The 19,055-nt window shown below is 40.5% G+C and overlaps 1 non-coding gene across 1 annotated transcript; it reads right to left on the bottom strand.

Moving 5' to 3' along the window:
- Positions 1-13,659: 13,659 nt before the first annotated feature.
- Positions 13,660-13,766, bottom strand: LOC116473912 (U6 spliceosomal RNA). Its single transcript, XR_004249475.1, has one exon. It is a non-coding gene; the product is annotated as a U6 spliceosomal RNA (small nuclear RNA).
- Between the last annotated feature and the right edge of the window lie 5,289 nt (positions 13,767-19,055).

Below are 19,055 nucleotides of genomic sequence, written 5' to 3'. Positions count from 1 at the left end.
GTGGGCCCAAGTGGCGAGGGATGGGGGCCCTGACAAGTGGGGTGGTGGGGGTGAGCGTGGTGGTGGAGGTATCACATGGGAGACAGACTATCCTTTTCTCCTTAGGGCAACTGCAGCTTGCTAAAAGTGTGGTTCAAGCAGTCAGGGTCTTTGCTCCTTCCCTAGCCCAAGGGCAGCAAGGGTAGTACCACTGCAGTGGCAGTGGCAGAGGGGCTTTCAGTTGCCTCTGGGAGCTCCACCTCAGAGAAAGGAAGAGCTGATGCTACTGGAATGTTCAGCCAGGGAGTGGGATGGCTGTGCTGCTGGCCTGAGCCTGGGGCTCTGCTTGTTGAGGAGAAGGAGGTAGAGGGCTCACAGGGAGGAGAGACTGGGCTCCTGCTCGTATGGTGACTGTGGTATGCTGGAAGCACAGATGAGGCTCTCAGGCTCTTTGTTTCTTCCCCAGGGGCAGAGTCAATGCTGTGGCAGTGGCACAGGGGCTGTCAGTGACCCCTGGGAGCCCCTTCCCAGGGAAACTCAGAGCCACTACCAATGGGTCTGCTCAGCCGTGGGTGGGGTTGTTCCCTGAACCAAGCCAGATCCGGCTGTGTTTTCTCGAGGCCCAATAACAAGAAGCAGACAAACTAGGAAAGAAGGGAATTTATTACTGTAACCGGATACAGGGAGAAGGCCAGAGATAATTCCACCAGACCAACCCAAAGCGTTACAATTTTCTTAGTGCTTATATAGGTTGGGGTTTGTGCCTACGTGCAGTACAGCATTTGCCTAAGTCTATTGGTAACTAATTTTGTTTCAACTAGAAGTACAGAGGAAAAAAAAAATGCTTGCTAAATCCAATTGAAAGATCCCCAGTACCTCAAGGCCTGTCTACTATGGTACCAGAGTGATTATTTCTGTCTTATCTCCTTTACAGCTTGGTCTGGAGAGCTGCCTTAGGCTCTCCAATGAATCTATTCAGACAGCTGCCTCTGTTCCCTTGATTTATCTCAGATTTTGTCAACCTGAAATGGGTCCTGGCACTAGGAATGTAAGGCTGTCTCTATTAGTTTGGCTTGCTCCACAAGGGAGAAGCCCATGTAAGGGTCCTACGTCGACCATACATTTCATTTCTAGCTTTGATGTTTGGGCACCGAATTCTCTAGGTTTAAATATTTGCTCAATGTTAAGGCAGCACTGTGGAAATTTGTCTGTGTAGCTGTGGTGCTATGCAGGCCTGTCTGTGTGATCTGTGATCCTGAGCTGGGGGCCCTGCCTGGTGAAGAGTGGCAAGGTGGAAGCTCACAGGGAAGAGAAACTGTGGTATGGTGGCTGTGGTGTGCTAGAGCTGCCAGCATAGCGACTAGGTCCTTTGTTGCTTCACCAGTCCAGAGTGATTAGGGTGGTATCACTGCACCTGCACCGGCAATGGGGACGTGGGTTGTCTCTGGGATTTCCTCCTCAGAGAACTGCAGAGCCACTTCTGACTGAAGTGTTCAGGCAGGAGAAGGGTAGTTGTGCTGCAGTTCCTGGTTGGGAGGCCCTGCCCAGTGAGGAGAAGTGGAAATGGAGAACTGCATGGAGAACAGTCAGGCCACTTTTCCACGGGGCGGCTGCACTGCACTGGGAATTTGTGCCAGTCCGCAATCACCACACAAACTCCAGAGCCTGAGGGTAACAGCAGCGAGGGCTGCAGAGCAGCAAAGATGGCGGCCTGCCTCTGCCTCTGGGAGCCCCCTCCAAGGAAGTGCAGAGCTGCTACCAGCCCACAGCCCAGGAAGGGGATGGCTAGAGTCCAAAGTCGGGAGGTCATGTCCAGTGAGGAGAAGCAAGATTGGAAACCCATCTATAAAACAGTCTGGCCACTTTTCCATGAGGCATCTACACTGCGCTGGGGATCTGTGCCAGTCCCTATTCAGGCGTACCCTCCAGAGCCTGAGGGCAACAGTGGTGAGATGAGGGCTGCGAGACAGCAAAAGATGGCCTGCCTCTCCCTCTGGAAGCTCTCTCCCAGAGAAGTGCAGAGCTGCTACTGGCCCAAGAGCCCATTTGTGGGGTGGCTGGAGTCCCAGGCCAGTGGGCCTTATCATATCAGGTGCAGTGGAGGCAAGGCCTGCAGTCCATTACTGCTTAGCCCCCTGGATTCCCCTTTCCTGGGAGTGTGCAAGGCACACTGACCTCCTGTTGCCAGAGCTGCAGCCACTAATGCCAGGATGCCTGGGGAACCAAGGCTCCCGGGACTCTGCGTGTGCCTGAGTGGTGGATCTGCCCAGAATCCGCATAGTTGTCCATGTCAGTCTGAAGGCCCTGGTAGGGTGGGCTCATAAAAGGATCTCCTGATCCCAGGGTTGCAAAGGTCCAGGGCAGGAGTTTGGGTCCCTGGAGGCTCTCACTCACTGTTTTCTCACAGTGCGGGAGACTCCCCTGGCTCATGCCGCTCCTTGGTGGACAGTAGTCCTGTCTTGCTCCTCTTGATCTCTGTAGGTTGAATTGATTCCTTGATGAATCCCAATGTGTCCATTGGATGTTCCAGTTGAAGATCTAGTATTTACTCGGCACTCCTTTTTCTCTCTGTGAGAGCAGCACACATGATTCGCTTCTAGTCAGCCATCCTGGCCCCTCCCCTGCTATCATTTTTTCTTTTAACCAAGAAAGAATTTAACTTTAAATTATGATTTCAAATTCTAAATTCTGTCTAGGAACTTAATAATAGGAAAAGACTCATATTACATTATTTGGGATGCTGTATAACATCCTCTGTTGAAAAATTGTATAAACTCAAGAGCTCTGGAGCCAGAATTACCATGTTCAAATTTTTGCTCAACCACTTCTAAGCAAGTCAGGGAAGAGAGGGCCTAGGGCCCCAGCCAAGGAGATGGTTATAGGAAAGTCGGCATCTTATGCCAGGGGAAAGGTCACAAGCTATAAAACAAGAGCAGAAAACATTCAATGCTATTTCTAGAGGAGTTGCGCAGGTAGGTATCTTCATATATGTAGAGTGGTCAGTATGTAAACAGGGGCCACGTAAGGTGTCGGAGAGCATGAGAGCAGCTTCTGTATGTCTCTCTTGGACCTTCAGCTTTGACCAGTAATCCTTTGCATATGTGGCCTAGGTCCAACCCTAAAAGGATCTCTCATGCTGAATTAAAAGACCAATAGGCAATGTAGATTTTTTTGATCAGTAATAAGGAAATAAAACAATTGATAACATCCATTGTCTTACAGATATGATTTTTCAAGACAGTGTCCACTTTATAGGGAGAAAAGACTTTTAAGGGATTCATGGTGATAACAGATTGGGAACCAAAGTATGAACTAATGATCTCTAAGATCTTTCCAATTTTAACATTCTATAAACTAAAAAAAAAATTTCTTATGACCTTCTTATTAAGGCATGAAGTAATCCACACATTGTTTCTTATTAGGAATTCTGAAAAGTAGTCAATAAGTGTCCCATCATTATTAACATTATTATTATATTTAAAGGTCATATAGTGAAATAGTATGCTGAAATATCGTGGGTTTCTTTTCCTCCCAATATTTTCAGTTATTTTATAATCCCTCCCTTATTTAGGTGGCTAGATCATAGACATTAACACATACTGCACTAGAAGCAGAGAAAAGCCTTGAATTTCAGAAGCCTAGGCTGAGAAGATACACAGCACAGAAAATGTGAGATGAATCAGATCTATTTTTCATGCCCCAAACTATTTACAGCTTATTGGAATAAAGAAGGCAGTGGCTTCATGAAGGAGGTGACAGTCACAGAGGAAGCTCGAAAGGTCACTATGTTGGTGAATTGGAGCGCCTAACTGCAGACAGGACCCACAGCTCCATTCTTGAATGGAGGCCAGTGAAACAAGACTCTTGCATGGAAAGACTTGTAGAATGTCTAGTGTGAGAGGCCTGAGAGGCTCTGAAAACTGCTACTGCTCATCATGATGTGGGGGCAGAAAATTGAGCCAGAGAGAAACTTGAATTTGATGCAGGACTATGGTAGTCCCATGTGGTTTCTATAGCTCACGGGCCATGAGGGCAACAGCACATTCACTCCAGAGCAGGACACTGGGATTATCTGAGAGGGCCCTGGTCACTAAGGATTGTGGATGGAGAAGGAGGGATGATTCAGCAGGGACCTGCACTAAACCAAAGACTGGTTAGGCACAAAACAAACATGTACCGGTTCAGGTGGGTAACAGCCTTCTCCGCCTCCCCTAGGCCCCACTGACCTGTCCCTGAACCCATTGTTTAGCTGTGCATAATCTGTCCTCAGAAATCAGGCAAACCTTGAGGAAGTTGGGGGATGGGGCTGATAATCAAATTGATTAAGTTTCTGCCTCTCAGCAGATTAAAGATGTACAAGTAGATTTTGCATTGAGTTATAGAAAAATAAGTTTGAATTGAGTTATAGAAAAATAAGTTTGCATTTAAATACTTTTCAGTTTGCAGATTAAAATTCTTATCTGCTATACCAAACAAGGTTAATACCTTTAACTAAATTATTTAGAATCTTCCCAAAGATCCTGCTGGATTTCTTTCATCCCCACATCACAGATGAGAAATTGTGACCAAGAAATTATGTAACTTGCCCAAAGGCACATAACTGGCAAATGGAAGGAGGGGAATTTGTCGTTTTGCTGATAAAGTCTCTGTTCTTTCAAGAAACCACACAGCTTTGAAGGATATGGCTGCCATGGAAAGGTGGGGTAGGCAGAAAACAAAAGCAACCAATTAAAGGGAGCCAATCCAGAATTTGCCAGTTGCCAAAATCTCTTTGAAATAACTGTGCTTGACTCACAAGGAGGAAGGAAGTGTCTTTAAAAGAATCAAAATGTGTCTTGTGACAAGAGGCAATTAAATTCTGGTCCCCTTGAGTTAAATCTCCTTTATGGCTCTTTGGTGGACACACAATGACTGAAATTATGTCTAAAGAAAAGACTGTTTACTCTTGGCTTTATATTGATGGGTTAAACACAGGGCACACTCTTAGCAAATTTGTAAATATGGTCCTTAGGGTTGGCTCCGTATAGCAGGCTTCTTTGTATGTCTACGATTAGCAGAAAAAACGCCCAGAAGGACCAAAAGCAAGGGTCCCTATTCCCGGTACAATTAAGGACAAACTTACTACCAAAGCTGATAGAATTATTTGGGGTTTGTTTACTTGTGGTGGCTATTGAAGAGCTTATGGAAGGTGGGGAGGTGGCTGTTGGCTCTTAGTTCACTTCACAGACTCCAGGACAGAGGTTAGATATAGCCCCCTTTGCTTCAAAAAGCACTGTTAATGGGCATTTAAGTTGCCTTGAATAGGCCAAGCTATCTCAACAAGTGAATGGGAGGAATAAAGAAAAGAAACATCTATAATTTAGTGGCACCTGTTTCAAGGACTGTTTCACTAAATTGGATTGTTGCTGTATGCGCATTTACAAAGCAATTAAAAAAATAAAACTACATAAAAAACTTTGCTTTGGTTTATGGTTCAAAAATACATGAATGTTCTCTTTAGACCTCACAAATAAGTAAGACTTCAGGGTTTATTATATGGTTTTATTTGGTTCCAATCATTGCCTTTAGTAACCTCCTGTTTAACGTTCTGACCCTGCCTGCAGGTCTAGGACACACAGGATGTCCCTCATGTCTGCAAGCAACACCTTTCATAGTGCTGCATTTTCTGGCTGCCAGATGGAGCTTTTCTTTCACACTAAATTGATTTCTGTGAAAAGTCTTTGTCACTTGCAATATGATGATGCTTCTAAGTCTATGCACCATCCTAACAGAAGGTCCCTAGGTGGACCTTGAGCCATCTTTCTGTGCCCCTCTGTGACCTCTCTGTATTGGTGCCTTTTTTGACATTTCTGATGATCGTCTCTGAGACTCCAGTTGCAACATCACCCTCTCAGAAGCACAAATTTCATCCTCTGGAAATAAATCCTGGATATATAGTTTTTAAATTTGCTCTCTTTGAAAACTGCCTCTACTCTCTGATTTCCTTCTTTGATTGGATTCTAATTAATCAGAAGAATAGTAATAGTAATAAAACACTTAAGAGATTACAAAGCACTTTTCTAATACTAGAAATGAAGCTTACGGGGTCTAAATAGCAAAACCAGTCTACTATATAGTAAGGGGTAATTAGATTTAAAATTCCTGTCCGGGAGAGATTTATTCAGGTAGCACTCACTTCAAGGTTGTTTTTCTTTTATCAATAGCTACAGTTGTCTTAATATTTCTCAAGTAAGAAAAACAGAAACCAACCAAGCAACCCATTGACAAACAAAAACATTGCATTAGACAGTTTTTGATGTTGCACTTTGTGGGAAGTGTGGGCTCTATAAATTCTTGATTTGCATATTTCTGAGCTTTAAGACTGGAAATACCAGCTAGTGCTGAGAACAAATAATTAATGATGACTTCACTTAGAAATTTTCAACAACTACATATGGGAAAAAATAAAAGCTCTCTTTTATTATTATAAATAATTCTCTTTTCTCATTCAAAGAAACATCAATTCAGTATAGACAGGTGTACTGATGAAGAGTAGAGAGTAATCAAATACAGAATGGTGACAGTTACTTGTCTTAGTCAACCCAATTGTCTGATTTCCTGCTTACTCCCTGAGAGAAGGTTTTGGAGTGTCCTGGGTGTGTGCATCTGTGATATATGTGTATGTATGCATGTGCCTATATATACACACACCCTTTTTCATGTGTGTGTTTATATTCAAGTACTTTAGTTGTTAGCAAACGAAGATAATAAAAACAGCTAACATTTATTGAACAATAACAATTTGGCAGGATCTCTGTTTGGCACTTTATATGCATTACCTAATTTAATTTTCCCAAAAAGCCTCTTAGCCTTCTTCCCCATGTTATCAGCTGAGAAAGGTAAGTTTGTTTTTTTGTTTTTTTGTTTTTTTTTTTTTTTTTTTTTTACAAAGTTTGAATTTTGTCCAAAAAAAGTGAATGTCCAACCTAGGACCGGCATGGGCTCTGCATTAGAACTCATATTATGATGTTACATAAGTCATTCTCATTGAATTGCTTTGATGTTTTTGATGTTTTTATTTTTTTGAAGGCCAAATCAAAATCTCCCCAAGTTATTATTTTTAAAATGTATCTGTAGCAGGTAGACTGCAGTTGATAATAACCCTCAAGGTTTGGGTTCCCAGAATGAATGGACCAGAGACATGTTTCCCTTATAAAACAACACTGGACTGAACACTCCTTCTCTCTGTGGGTGACCCACATCACATTTGCACTTGCAATGCGTCATCTGAAGGTCTTCCCTGCTTTCAGGTCACTGTTTGGCAGTAGCGTGGCCATCTGATTTACCTTTCTATCTTGGCCATTCCGACCTGACTGTTCCTCAGAAATAAACATGGCAGTCTCAGATTTGCTCATTTATGGTCACCAATGCTGTGTTGCACTATCCTAGAGGCATCATTTGCATTGTACTCACCATTCACAAAGGAAATTAATATGAATGATGTTCTCTGGATTTGTGCAACCCAGCAGTTCTGCATCTCATTCACCTTCCTATCTAATTGTTCACAGTCTCATAACAGTTTCCCAATTAAATCTGAGTTCCATGTACTTTCTAGAATCCAATTCCCAACCTCTCACTTTGCTTATATGGATGAATCAGTTGTTTTCTGAAAAGAGGGCCAGTAATTTATTTATAATTCAGTGTTTTCTTCTTGCTTGATCTAAGGACTAACATCTACTGAATTATCTCCCTACTTAATTGACCCCATAGATTGTCTTTGTAAAGCAGCATTTCCAACTTAAATTTCCACAAGGCTGTATTTTCATGATCACTGTTTATAGCAAATTCAATATCTGAAGTTTTGATGAGCCTTCCATTTTAATCAACATTTTTCTGCATAAAGTGTGAAGATTTTCAATGTCAAATGTCACACTTTATGTACAAATCTGATAATTTTTCCATCCAGTTATAAAACAGATTAGTCACTTTCTTCCTCTCTCCTTCCTCTGAAAGCTCTCCTTTTCATCTCTAATTTGAATATCTCATCCAGTACTTATGGATCTATATATCTTGCATTATTTTCATCTTTTTTCTATTAGAGTACATGCCCCTTGAGAATAGGAGCCATTTCCTTTTTTATTTTGTATTCTTGTATGTCTAGCAAAAGCACTTGCACAGCAAACATTTATTAATGTATTTGTCTTTTTTGTTCATTGTTTTATCTCCAAACCTAGAAAAACGCCTGGCACAACTATTTTTTGGATGAATAAGTTGATAGTGTTTGTAACTGGAACTTTAGTAAAGAAGTTCTAATTAATAAGATATTTATATAAAAGGCCAGACAGGTAGTAGACACTCACACACTCTGTCTGAATTGGAATCCATGAGATACTTTGACTGTGATAAATTATTTATAAAATGCAACATTAATAATTCATATTTAGTCCAAAATGAAAACTTGGTGCCCTTTCTGAATATTTTCCACTACGGAAACCCATTTCTCTGAAGATTCCTAAGTCATGGAAGAAAGACACTGTGAGAACTTTGTATAGTTAGCCCCATCCCCACCCCGACCCATATACATCAAGTTGTTTTCAGCATGGGAGAGCACAGGAAAGCTGGAAGTTATGTGTGGCATTTTCAGAATACATGAAAGCTTCAACTCCATGCAGAGCCACCTGTATAATATGTGGAGTTCAGTGCAAAATAAAAATGCAGGGCCCCTTGTTAAAAAAAATTATCAAGAATTTTAATATGGCAGCAGCAGAGAATCAAACCAAGCTCAGCACCCTTCTCAGGTGGGCACAGCTCACAGGTCCATGAAGCAAGGCTGAACTCCCTGTGAGATCTGTCACTATAGATTCTATGAGGTTAGTTTAAGTTACTCCATGGAGGAAACAGTAACTGTTCAAGAAAGAGGATATTTTTGGTCTGTCTGTGGATTTTAACACTGGGAGTACTCCTGGATCTAAATGGAGTATTTCACAGGGGAGTTGGTATCTGTTAAGGCAGGTCACTGGCTTCTGGGAAGAGATAGAATTGTTGGCATTATTAAAGCATTGGTAGGGAGGACCCTGAGGCCCCATCAGAACCAGACAATGCCTAGAAAAGACATGGATCCATGTAAGTCTTGATCTACAGAGGACATAGACATGGACTCTCACCTGGCAGCTTGGGAGTGGCCTTGCTAATGCCAGGTTCTCTTAGAATTGAGCCCCAAGTATCTAAAGTATCCTGAATCCAGTGCAATGTTTATTTTAACATGAGACCTTGGGTAATAGAAAAAAGTGTGGCCTGAGAAATAGGAGGTACACATAACTAATCCCAGAAAAAAAAATGTGCGTAATTGCCTGATGGGACACCTGGTCTCATTCTATAAATAGAAGGTCTGGGCTGCAGCCTGGGCTTAGCTCTAGGCAGCTGTGACTTCTCTGAGTCTCACCTTCCTCAAATGAGGGAGTTGACCCAACTGATTCCCCAAGTTACCTTTCAGTATCAGGAGTCAAAAAATAAGTCTGGATTCTTTCTGTCGGTGTTGGTATAAAAAGCTCACAAAGCACTTCCACATACAATATTTCATTCTGCAATTGTTGAAAAGTAGGCCTCCTGCTCCCAGTTTAGGCTCCTCCCACTTCACCACACTGTCTTCTGGCAAACATTTTCTTGTTATAGATTAGAAATGAGCTTCATATTATCTCCTGTTCATAATGTTTTCATACTCTGGGTTTACTCTACAGGAGACTTCCTGTCTCAAGTGTACAGGTGAGGTAGAGACATTGAAGATCTGTCTCTGCTGCAGCAGACCTAGGTAGTATGCAGACATGGCCGCTGTGATGGAAGAAGTCTAAGTAAGTGTAAGGACAATGGCTGCACTGCAGTCAAGTATAGGTGGAGGTACACATCCGGCACAGCATGACACAGTGGGATTGGAGCACAGGTGCACAATCCTGTGCATTATATAATCACAGCTTTGTAGCCATAACATGGGGCGACTCATTGCCTGCCTCTGAGCCACTATTGTCTGTGAGATACATAAAAACAGCACCAACAGTATGAGGGAGCTGCTGAATAAAGCCATGTCCCACCTACCTGTGGTCTTGTGAGTGTTCGTTCAGCTACCCGCCACCCCACCAACTCCCCTCAGACCTCGGCTGGTGCTGGAACCTAACAGTAAGTATAAGCCAATGTGCCAAGGGAAAATCTCTGAAAACATTTGGACTTAATTCTAACTTACATTAAATCCTCTACATGCCTCCCAGGAAAGTAAGGAAGTACTTTCTTGCTCCTGTCCCCGAAGGGGCAATAAAACAGACCACTTCCACATAACAACAATTAAGTGACAGAAAAAGGATGGCTAACCTTTAGAATCTGACATGACATATCCAGTGTAGGTTTGGAAATAGCTCAGTGCTGATAAGAAAACATCAGGAAAGGACACCAATGCCAAGCCAGTGAGGGAGGCAGGAAGTTGGGCCTCACACAAAGCCCAGAAAGTAAGGAGCTGTGATTTGCCACAAGACTTCTTCTAACAAAGTTACTGCCATGCCTAGAATCACTTGCTGGCTGCTGGGTCGATCTGGCCCTTTATCAGCCAAATGTGCATCAGTAGAGACAATTTGTTACTATTTTAATTTAACTAATATCATGGAGAGAGCATGGCCTTTGGATCAGACACACTTAAGTCTGTTTGAACTTATGGGAACTAATGGTCATAACAATGTTACTTGATTCACAGGTTGATTTAATAATGTTATAATAAATGCATGTAAGGATTCCTGGACCTTGGGGGTTATAAAAAACTAAGGTTACTGTCATTGAAATATTTTAAAACCTGCAAAGGCAAGAGTAATTTCTCTTTAAGTAAAAAAGACCTGTTAGAGAGACTGCTTTGGCAGTATAAAGTCTTAGGATGCTAGAACCGGAATTTGGTATTAGATTAATAAAATAGAGCCCAGTTTCTTAAAATGGTGGAAAACGAGAGCAATGCAAAGCACTGGTAGTTGTAAGAAGGATGTCAGATCTGAGGAATGAGCAAGGTAATGGATTGCTTACCCTGTCACTCAATAAACATTTTTTGGACCCTACTATGTGCAGAGCATCTGAAGGGGCCTTCAAGCTATAATCTAACAGGAGACACATGGCACATCCCAGACACTAGAAAGCAAAGTGTCAAGAGAGGACCCCTGCAGGAGTTCAAATGGCTAGGGCCTAAAGATATCAGGGGGTTTGCCAAGGAGGTGACATTTGAGATGGTCCTTAAAGAAGGGTTCTTCAGATTGTTGGTCATAAATTTATTATGAAAGAGACGAGAGACTGCACATTGCAAGGATGAGTATTGTTTTTTTTGGAATTTTTGATTCAGTGTGTGTCCTAGGTCAAAATGTACAGTTCTTATTGTAATTCATGGTCAAAAAGTTTGAAAGTCATTGCCTTAAAAGATTAGTAAGATTTGGACACATTTCTCTGATTTCCTGTCCCTTGCACTGGATTATTTCATTTCTTGAGGTACCCTTCTGTTGCTACTCCCTCTTTCTTGCCTTTCCAACTCCAGTACGAACTGCAAAACTGAGTTTAGGCATGGCCGTCTTCCATAAGATTTTCTCAAGTCCCTCCCACTCACCCACCCTAGTGTGGGTTGAGTGCTCAATCACCATGTTCCCACAGCATCCGTGCTTACACATTTCACAGCACTTATATAGTGATTGTTTTTGCTTGCCTGTCTACCCCCAACCCAAGCTTCCTTGGGTCGGGGAGCTCATAAAGTCTGTGTCTTATTCAGGGCTAGCCTTATGGGTATGCGGTCTGTGTAGTCACACAGGGATCTGTAGTTAGAAGAGCCCTGTGCTTCTAAGGCACTGTTATCACTGTTTTGAAACTCTTATTTTAAAACAGAGTCTGAATTTTCATTTTGTACCATACCTACAAATTATGTAGTCATTCTGTTCTTATTGACCCTAAAGTTAACCAGAACCTTGCTTAGAACAGAGTAAGAGATCCACAAATGAATGAACAAAAGATGAATGATTGAGTGAATAGCACCCATCATCTATTGAGAGCCTATTATGTTGTCTCAGAAACTGGGTTAACAGTGGTCATGCATATTGTGTCATCTAAATGTCTGCAGACTTAGGGACAGGTAGCACCAGGGGAAGGAGTATTATGTGAGCAAAGATGGGAGGTAAGAAAATACAGGATATGTGAGGAAAGTGGGGCACATGGTTTAGTTCGATTTAACAGCAAGAGAAGGCATTAGTGAATGATGTGTCTGCAAAGTAGGTTGAGACCAGATTGCAGAGGGAGAGGTGAAAAGTTGGAACTTTATGCTGATGAGAATGGAGGCCAAGGAACATTTTTGAGTAATAAGGTCTGGGCATGAGGAAAGTTTTGGAGCTGCTTAATGTCTATTCGGCTCTGGAAGAGTATATGGGAAGCCTGTTTATCATTTGGGAAAGGAAATTTCCTAAGATTCTATGAAGTCACTGTTATATTGCATTTCATGTGTTTCTCCAGAATTGGGTGAAAATCAAATGTCACAAACCTATTTTAACAATTGATATTTTGAAAGCACTAAGACAAGTATTTCAAGATACCCTTTTTTTGAACCAATAATCAATTTGATTTACAACTTTGGGAAGGCATTTTAATTGTGGCTCATCCCTGATTAGGAAGTATTTGAACACAGAATAAATTATATTGTCTGTGAAATACGAATGTTCAGTGTCATAAAGAAAAAAACATAAAGATTGCCATAAAAACATATTCATATGTTTGGAATTCATATGGATTGCCATAAAAACATATTCATATTCATATTAGAAATAGTGTCAGCACGTTTCCAGATAAGGAGAACCTGTGTTTCTGATAGAAAGAGATCAGACTGGCCATTCAACATGTGATTCCATCAAATCGCTCGATGAAAAAGCAAACTGTGTAGATATGTTGAGGTGAATCCAGGGAGAAATAAATGGAATTGGATTTTTTTCAAAGTCTTATCTGTCCCTAATTCCTTTTTTTACAAGTGACAAAATTGAGACACGTGCAGCTTGCACCTGGCCAAGACAAACAGCCAGTTTGTAGTCAGGTCAGAACCTGAGCAGGACCAAGGCTGGTTGTGTGGAACTCTGAAGATTGCTGCTAACTCCAGTTTTCTTGGTGTCAGACACATTTCTTTCAGTGATTAATGCTGATCATAAACCCAAACATTGCCTTGGAAATAATAAAAATCTAAATCTTTAAGTCCATCTATATATGTGGTGTGTGTTTTTCCCTTCTTTTCTCTGCCATAATGGAATCCAAAATAGAATAAACATGTTTTAGATATTCAGACTGTGCCTAGCCAGCAATTTATAGCTATCCCTATCTAAACATTGTCTATCAAATATCTAAATAGAGATCCGAGTCATTTTTCTTTTCTTTTTCTGCCAGTAGATAAGTAAATAGAAGGAAAAAAATAGCAAGAGAAAAAATAGAAGGAGAAAAATACCATTTGCTTAAAGTCAACTAGCTTTTACTATGGCTCTGTGAGATAAGGAAAAAGCATTTTCAGACAGTTGCTCTGGTGATAAATCATGCACAGGAGATTAGAGCTTAAATAGAGATCCGATTGGTACAAGGTGCAGGGATTCTTTTCATAATGAATAGATCTTATTTTTTTTTGAAGGTTTCAAATATACTTTATTTCTTCAATAATGCCATATCTTAAAAAATATGGAACGCTTCACGAATTTGCGTGTCATCCTTGCCCAGGGGCCATGCTAATCTTCTCTGTATCGTTCCAATTTTAGTATATGTGCTGCCGAAGCAAGCACTAGATCTTATTTTTAACCTTGGTAGGTTGCATGCAGCTCCTTCAGCAAATGTTATTCAACAAATTCAGACTAACAAACATTCTTGGGCACTTGAAGTATGCCAAGCCTTGTACCAGGATTGGGGATATAGGAAGAAAAGAGGTACATTTTCTATGTTTAGGAGTTCACAGTCTAGTGAGGAAACACAGAGGTAAACAGGCATTCATGATATAGAATAAGTGTTATGATAAACTTGACCTCTGAGTATTAGAATGCAGAGGAAGAGCGTGTTTCCAGCATTGGAAATCTGGGAAGGCTTTTGGAATTGATGACTTGGTGATACGGAGATGAAGGCAGGACAGAAAAAGATTTGAGGGAGGAAGGTGTTCCAGGCAGAGAAACATCATGTGCAAAGTCAGGGAGCAGGGAGGCCCCTGCTCATTCTGCCTGTATAGCTAGGAAAACCCAGAGTGTTTCCCATCTGTTTTTCCCTGTGATAAAACAAAGTGATTCCCTACCCCTTTCCCAATTCAGTAAATTGAAAAAAATAGTAAATTTATTAGAAGGCTGCACTATTAAACACACAGAGTCACAGGAAAATATAAGACCAGAAGTAAAGAGAGATGTTTCATAGGCCTGACTTCAGCCCTTATTATTTCTGTGACCTTTGGCAAGTCATTAATCTTTTAAGGCTTAGTTTTCTTATCTGTTAAGTGGAGATAATTATGCCTGCCTATATCACAGACTCTTTTTTTAATCGTTGTCAACAAACTACCCAAATGCTATATAACTTAATAGATTTTATAGACACCCACACACGTGTGTGCACACATGATTATATAGTTCATTAGACTGTAAACAGACTATAATAACTTTTATCACCCAAATGTGTTTCTCATGATTTGAGAGTAGATGTCTTCCGCACTGCAACCCAAGTGTTTAACTAAAAATATAAATCTGATTTGTCATTTTCCCACTTAAATCCTTTCAGTGGCATCTCTTTACCTACCAATATCCAAACCTCAATATGTGACCATAAGTCTCTGTAGACAGGTCTCCTTCTTACTTGTTAGTTTAATCTGCCACAACTTTTAAAATGTGCTTTGTGTTTTCGTAATCCAAGAGACTGAGATGGCCTCTTTCTTCTCCCTTTCTGCCTCCTGTCCTTCTTCCCTTCTTGGTCCCCAGTTAAACTTCTGCCTAGGACACATTTCATCTTCTGTTTGCATTAGGGATTGTTTTGAAGTACACAGATGATCTGTAACCACATTTGAAATTCCTATTGATTATCAAGAAATTTCTATTTCATGTATTCTCCTTATCTGTGGAAGCTGGGATAATGCACTGTGTGGCCAGTTAGTAAAAATGGGTCCTAGTGCAAAATCTCATATTCCCCTCCCTTGTCCCCCAGTGTCAAAATATCCTTTTCCATCTCACTGGTGGTGAAGGTTTTAGGTGTTTTTGTTACTGAGGATGATCTTGGAATTATCAAATGTAAAGTTAATTTTTGCATTTTAAAAATTCATTTGTCTAAATATTTGATGCCAAATATTTGTGTTTGAATAAAATACTTAAAAAGTCCATTCAAAAACCAAGCCATTTGTGATAAACAGTGTTTTCCAGACTTTCTCCATACTGTGCAGTCACATTTCTAGTAAAACTCATGTGTCTAAAGGCCGCTGTAGGTTATTCTCCTATGCAAAGAAAGTATGCTGTCAAAGGTGAGTTTAACTCTCCACTTTAAGGAAGCGGAACTGTCTACAGCGTTTCTACAGATGCTGTTTTCTTTCCACTGCCAAACTTCATTCATACCTTTCTTCCTCTCTCTTTCCCAACTTGCCTCTTTTCCTCTGTCTGGCACTAGGAGCTCAGTGGCACTGCTCTTGTTCTACTGTAGCATACGGACAGACCATCTGCAAAGGCTCCCGTGAACATGGCAGCCCATATGTGGATTTTTCTCTCTGTGGGGAGAGGAACACAAGAGATTGAAGATTGATTAACTCAGCTCCATGTCTTTCAGAAAAAAATCAAAGGCAAGACCTCGGGCATACACAGAAGCCTCTGGTTCTAATCGTATTGTATTGAATCACTTGTGGGACTTGTTATGAATTCATTTTCATGGTCATGAATGGTAGGCACTATTGGTTAGAAGCAGTTGAAATTCAGTATGTCCCCATAATCTTGCTACTTAATGAAAAAAATTAAAAATAAATAAAAAAGAATAAAGAGTAGACCAAATTCTCTCTAAATTTCCACATTTACTGTGTTAAATAAACATGTATTAGCAAGCAGGCAAAACAGTTTACAAAACTTATCCTGTAAGCTGATTCAAGATCCAGCCTCTGTTCTTTTAGATGATTTGGCCATGTCAAATCAAGGGAGGACCCATTTTTACTAGCTGGCCACAGTGTATTATCCAGGCTTCCACAGATAAGAGGAATACATGATATAGAAATTTCTTGATAATCAATAGCAACTTCAAATGTGGTTACAGATAATCTGTGTACTATTCTAGAGGCAAAATTATTGTGAGCATTAGGCAACCACAATTTTCTACAAAATGGCTCAACATAGTAGCTTTTATGGAGCAGGCATCAGCCATTATTTCTAAGTGCACAGGCTATAGACCTCTCTAAATTCTTATATCTAATTTTAGACAAATAAAGTATCTCTAGAATATTATAGACAATCCAGATGTTTTGAGAACGAGCTTTCATCAGTGGCAACCCAGATCTAGTATATGTTAAGCTAACTAAAATGCCAATACTTTCACCAATAAAAAATTCATTTTTAGCATTCATCATGCTAAAAACCTCTGGAGTTAATGGACATTATTGGTAGCTAAAACTGTTGGTAGTAATTTCCTATGAAGTTTGGCTTTTTAAAGTAAATATTAGCTGGCCCCTATCTTGTAAATATAGAACTGACTACAGCAACTGATTGTCTCTACAGTATAGTTTAATTTACATCTAAAATCTTATGATAAAGTAGATTACAGACAATATAGTACTCTGGGTTCAGAAAATACAGCAAACAAACAAACAAACAAAAACTTAGCAGAGTTAATTTCGGGACCAGACTTCTAAATAGGGTTAAGGGTTAAGTTGCTTAGCTGAAGGTCTTCTTTCCCCAAATAACTTTGTATACATCGCCAGAAAAGCAGTTATATTTTCTGAGATCTCATTAACTCTGAAGATCACATTTTCTTTAAAAATATAAACATATCTGGAAAAGTTAAAGGGCCATCAGCACTTATTCATTCAATCAAGTTTAGTGAAAGTGGTTTGGTGGAAATTAATGTTAATTAAGTGTTTTACCTCTTCCTCCCCATGCTGGGCTAGGCAAGTGGGCCAAGGGGTAAGCCAGAACAGGGGCCAGGGCCCTGGGGACAATGTGGGGTATGGTATCCTGAAGTCTGAAGTATCCTTCTGAAGAGATCAGAGTGAAAAAAGCAGAATGGATAATGTGAGCTACGTTTTTGAGGAGCTGTAGAAAGAACCCAGAAAGCTGCCTTGGTAAGGACTCACCAGGACAGTTTGCTTTGTGGAGACTGGGACCTTCCAACTGAATGCTGTTTCACAGCAACATTTTTGTTCATCAGGTTATCCTCAAATGCAGACTTATGCAAGTTGGTTATGATAGAGCAGTTAGAACTTAGAAGATGATTCTGTGTTTGGAATGCAATGGTGTGCTTGACTCTAAGTTATGTATTTTCAAAGGATTGGTAGATTTCTTGCACTTGAATAGCCTAGGAAGCTGAAGGCTGGTCACTCTCAATGAGAGTCAGGACAACATTGAACTGGATTTATGAAATGGAGAGTCCAAATGATCATCTCTCTGGGCTGAACAGAAACAACAGGAAATGACAAGATGACCTGGGGAAGGCTACATTAATAGCAAAGGGCTGTAGCCTCTGCCTGGTACCTCTACTCCAAAGCCCATGCTCTTCCATACTAGGGAATGGAGGGAGGATAAATGTGAGAGGAAAAATGGGGTCAGGGAAATGAGTTTAGAGGCTTTTTCAATGGTCCAGATGAGAGATAACAGTATCTATGCTGGGAGCAGTGAAGTTGCAGAGAGGTAGACAGATTAAGAACAGATACTAAAGGTAGAACAAACAAAATTTTATTGTGGTTTGGATATGAAGGGTGGGTAATAAAGAAAAAAGAGCAATTAACTCTGAATTTTAGATTTTTGACTTGAGCAACCAAAGTGGATGATGTAGCATTTTGTGAAAAGGGGAATGGTTTTAGAGAAAAAAGAGGTTTGGGCAGGGTAGATAGGAATTTAAGGAGGAAATTTAGAGAGAATTTTGTTTGGCCTTATGTTTTTAGAGGCATATTAGATAACACATGTGGGATGGCAAGTTGGCAGAAAGGTAATCATGAATCAATGTAATGTTCTTATGAAACTACCAAGTTAAGTTTGTTTCAAAATGTAATCCTCAATAATGAAAGATTGATTATGTGGTATAGAACTTTTGGGGTAAGGCAATTACATTTTGGAGAATGTCTTGAAAATATTATGATTTGAGTCTTAGAGAAGTTTGTGGTAAACCATTCTTTCTGCCAGTAGTTTTGTAACAGGGTATATTGTCTATTGAGCCTGTATTCTAGCACGTTAGACAAGATAAGAGGTTTTCAAACATCTTGTTTAAGGCTTTTTCTGGATCTGTCACCTCACTTAGAAAACTTTTGTTTCAACTTCTAGGCACCTGAACAAAGACTATTTGTATTGAAGTTCATTTTACCTACTTGTGAAATGACCTCCATGGTCTAACCTGGAAACTGATTTATTCCTTATAACAGTTTTTATTTTATTTTTTAAAGGAAATAGTATGTTATAAATTCCAAACAATCCATTTAAATAAGCTTTGGGAACATAGCCTGCTAGTAAAAGAGAGACTGCCTGTGCTTCCTTTTTGTTACTTTTCAATCCAATTTTCAGTTAGGAAGAACTTGAAGGGAGGAGAATATGTGGAAAGGACTCAGCTGTGTATCTCGCCAGCATTTTAATTGGAGTGTGAATCATATTTAGATAGAGTAGAACCTGATAAAAGTCAGGTTCTCAGAAACCGGAACACCTGTGTTGGAGATTTTAGAAGTGAGAGGCTCAGGACTCCTGCATTGCACATCCCCAAAACCACCACACACAGTGAGAATTACATTTCTTTCTTTCTTTTCTTTTTTCTTTTTTTTTTGAGACAGAGTCTCTCTCTGTCGCCCAGGCTGGAGTAAAACCGCACGATCTCGGCTCACTGCAAGCTCCGCCTCCTGAGTTCACACCATTCTCCTGCCTCAGCTTCCTGAG

The sequence above is a fragment of the Hylobates moloch genome, unplaced genomic scaffold (genome assembly GCF_009828535.3).
Source record: "Hylobates moloch isolate HMO894 unplaced genomic scaffold, HMol_V3 SCAFFOLD_8, whole genome shotgun sequence".
Taxonomy (NCBI): domain Eukaryota; kingdom Metazoa; phylum Chordata; class Mammalia; order Primates; family Hylobatidae; genus Hylobates; species Hylobates moloch.
This window is presented reverse-complemented; position numbering and strand designations above follow the sequence as displayed.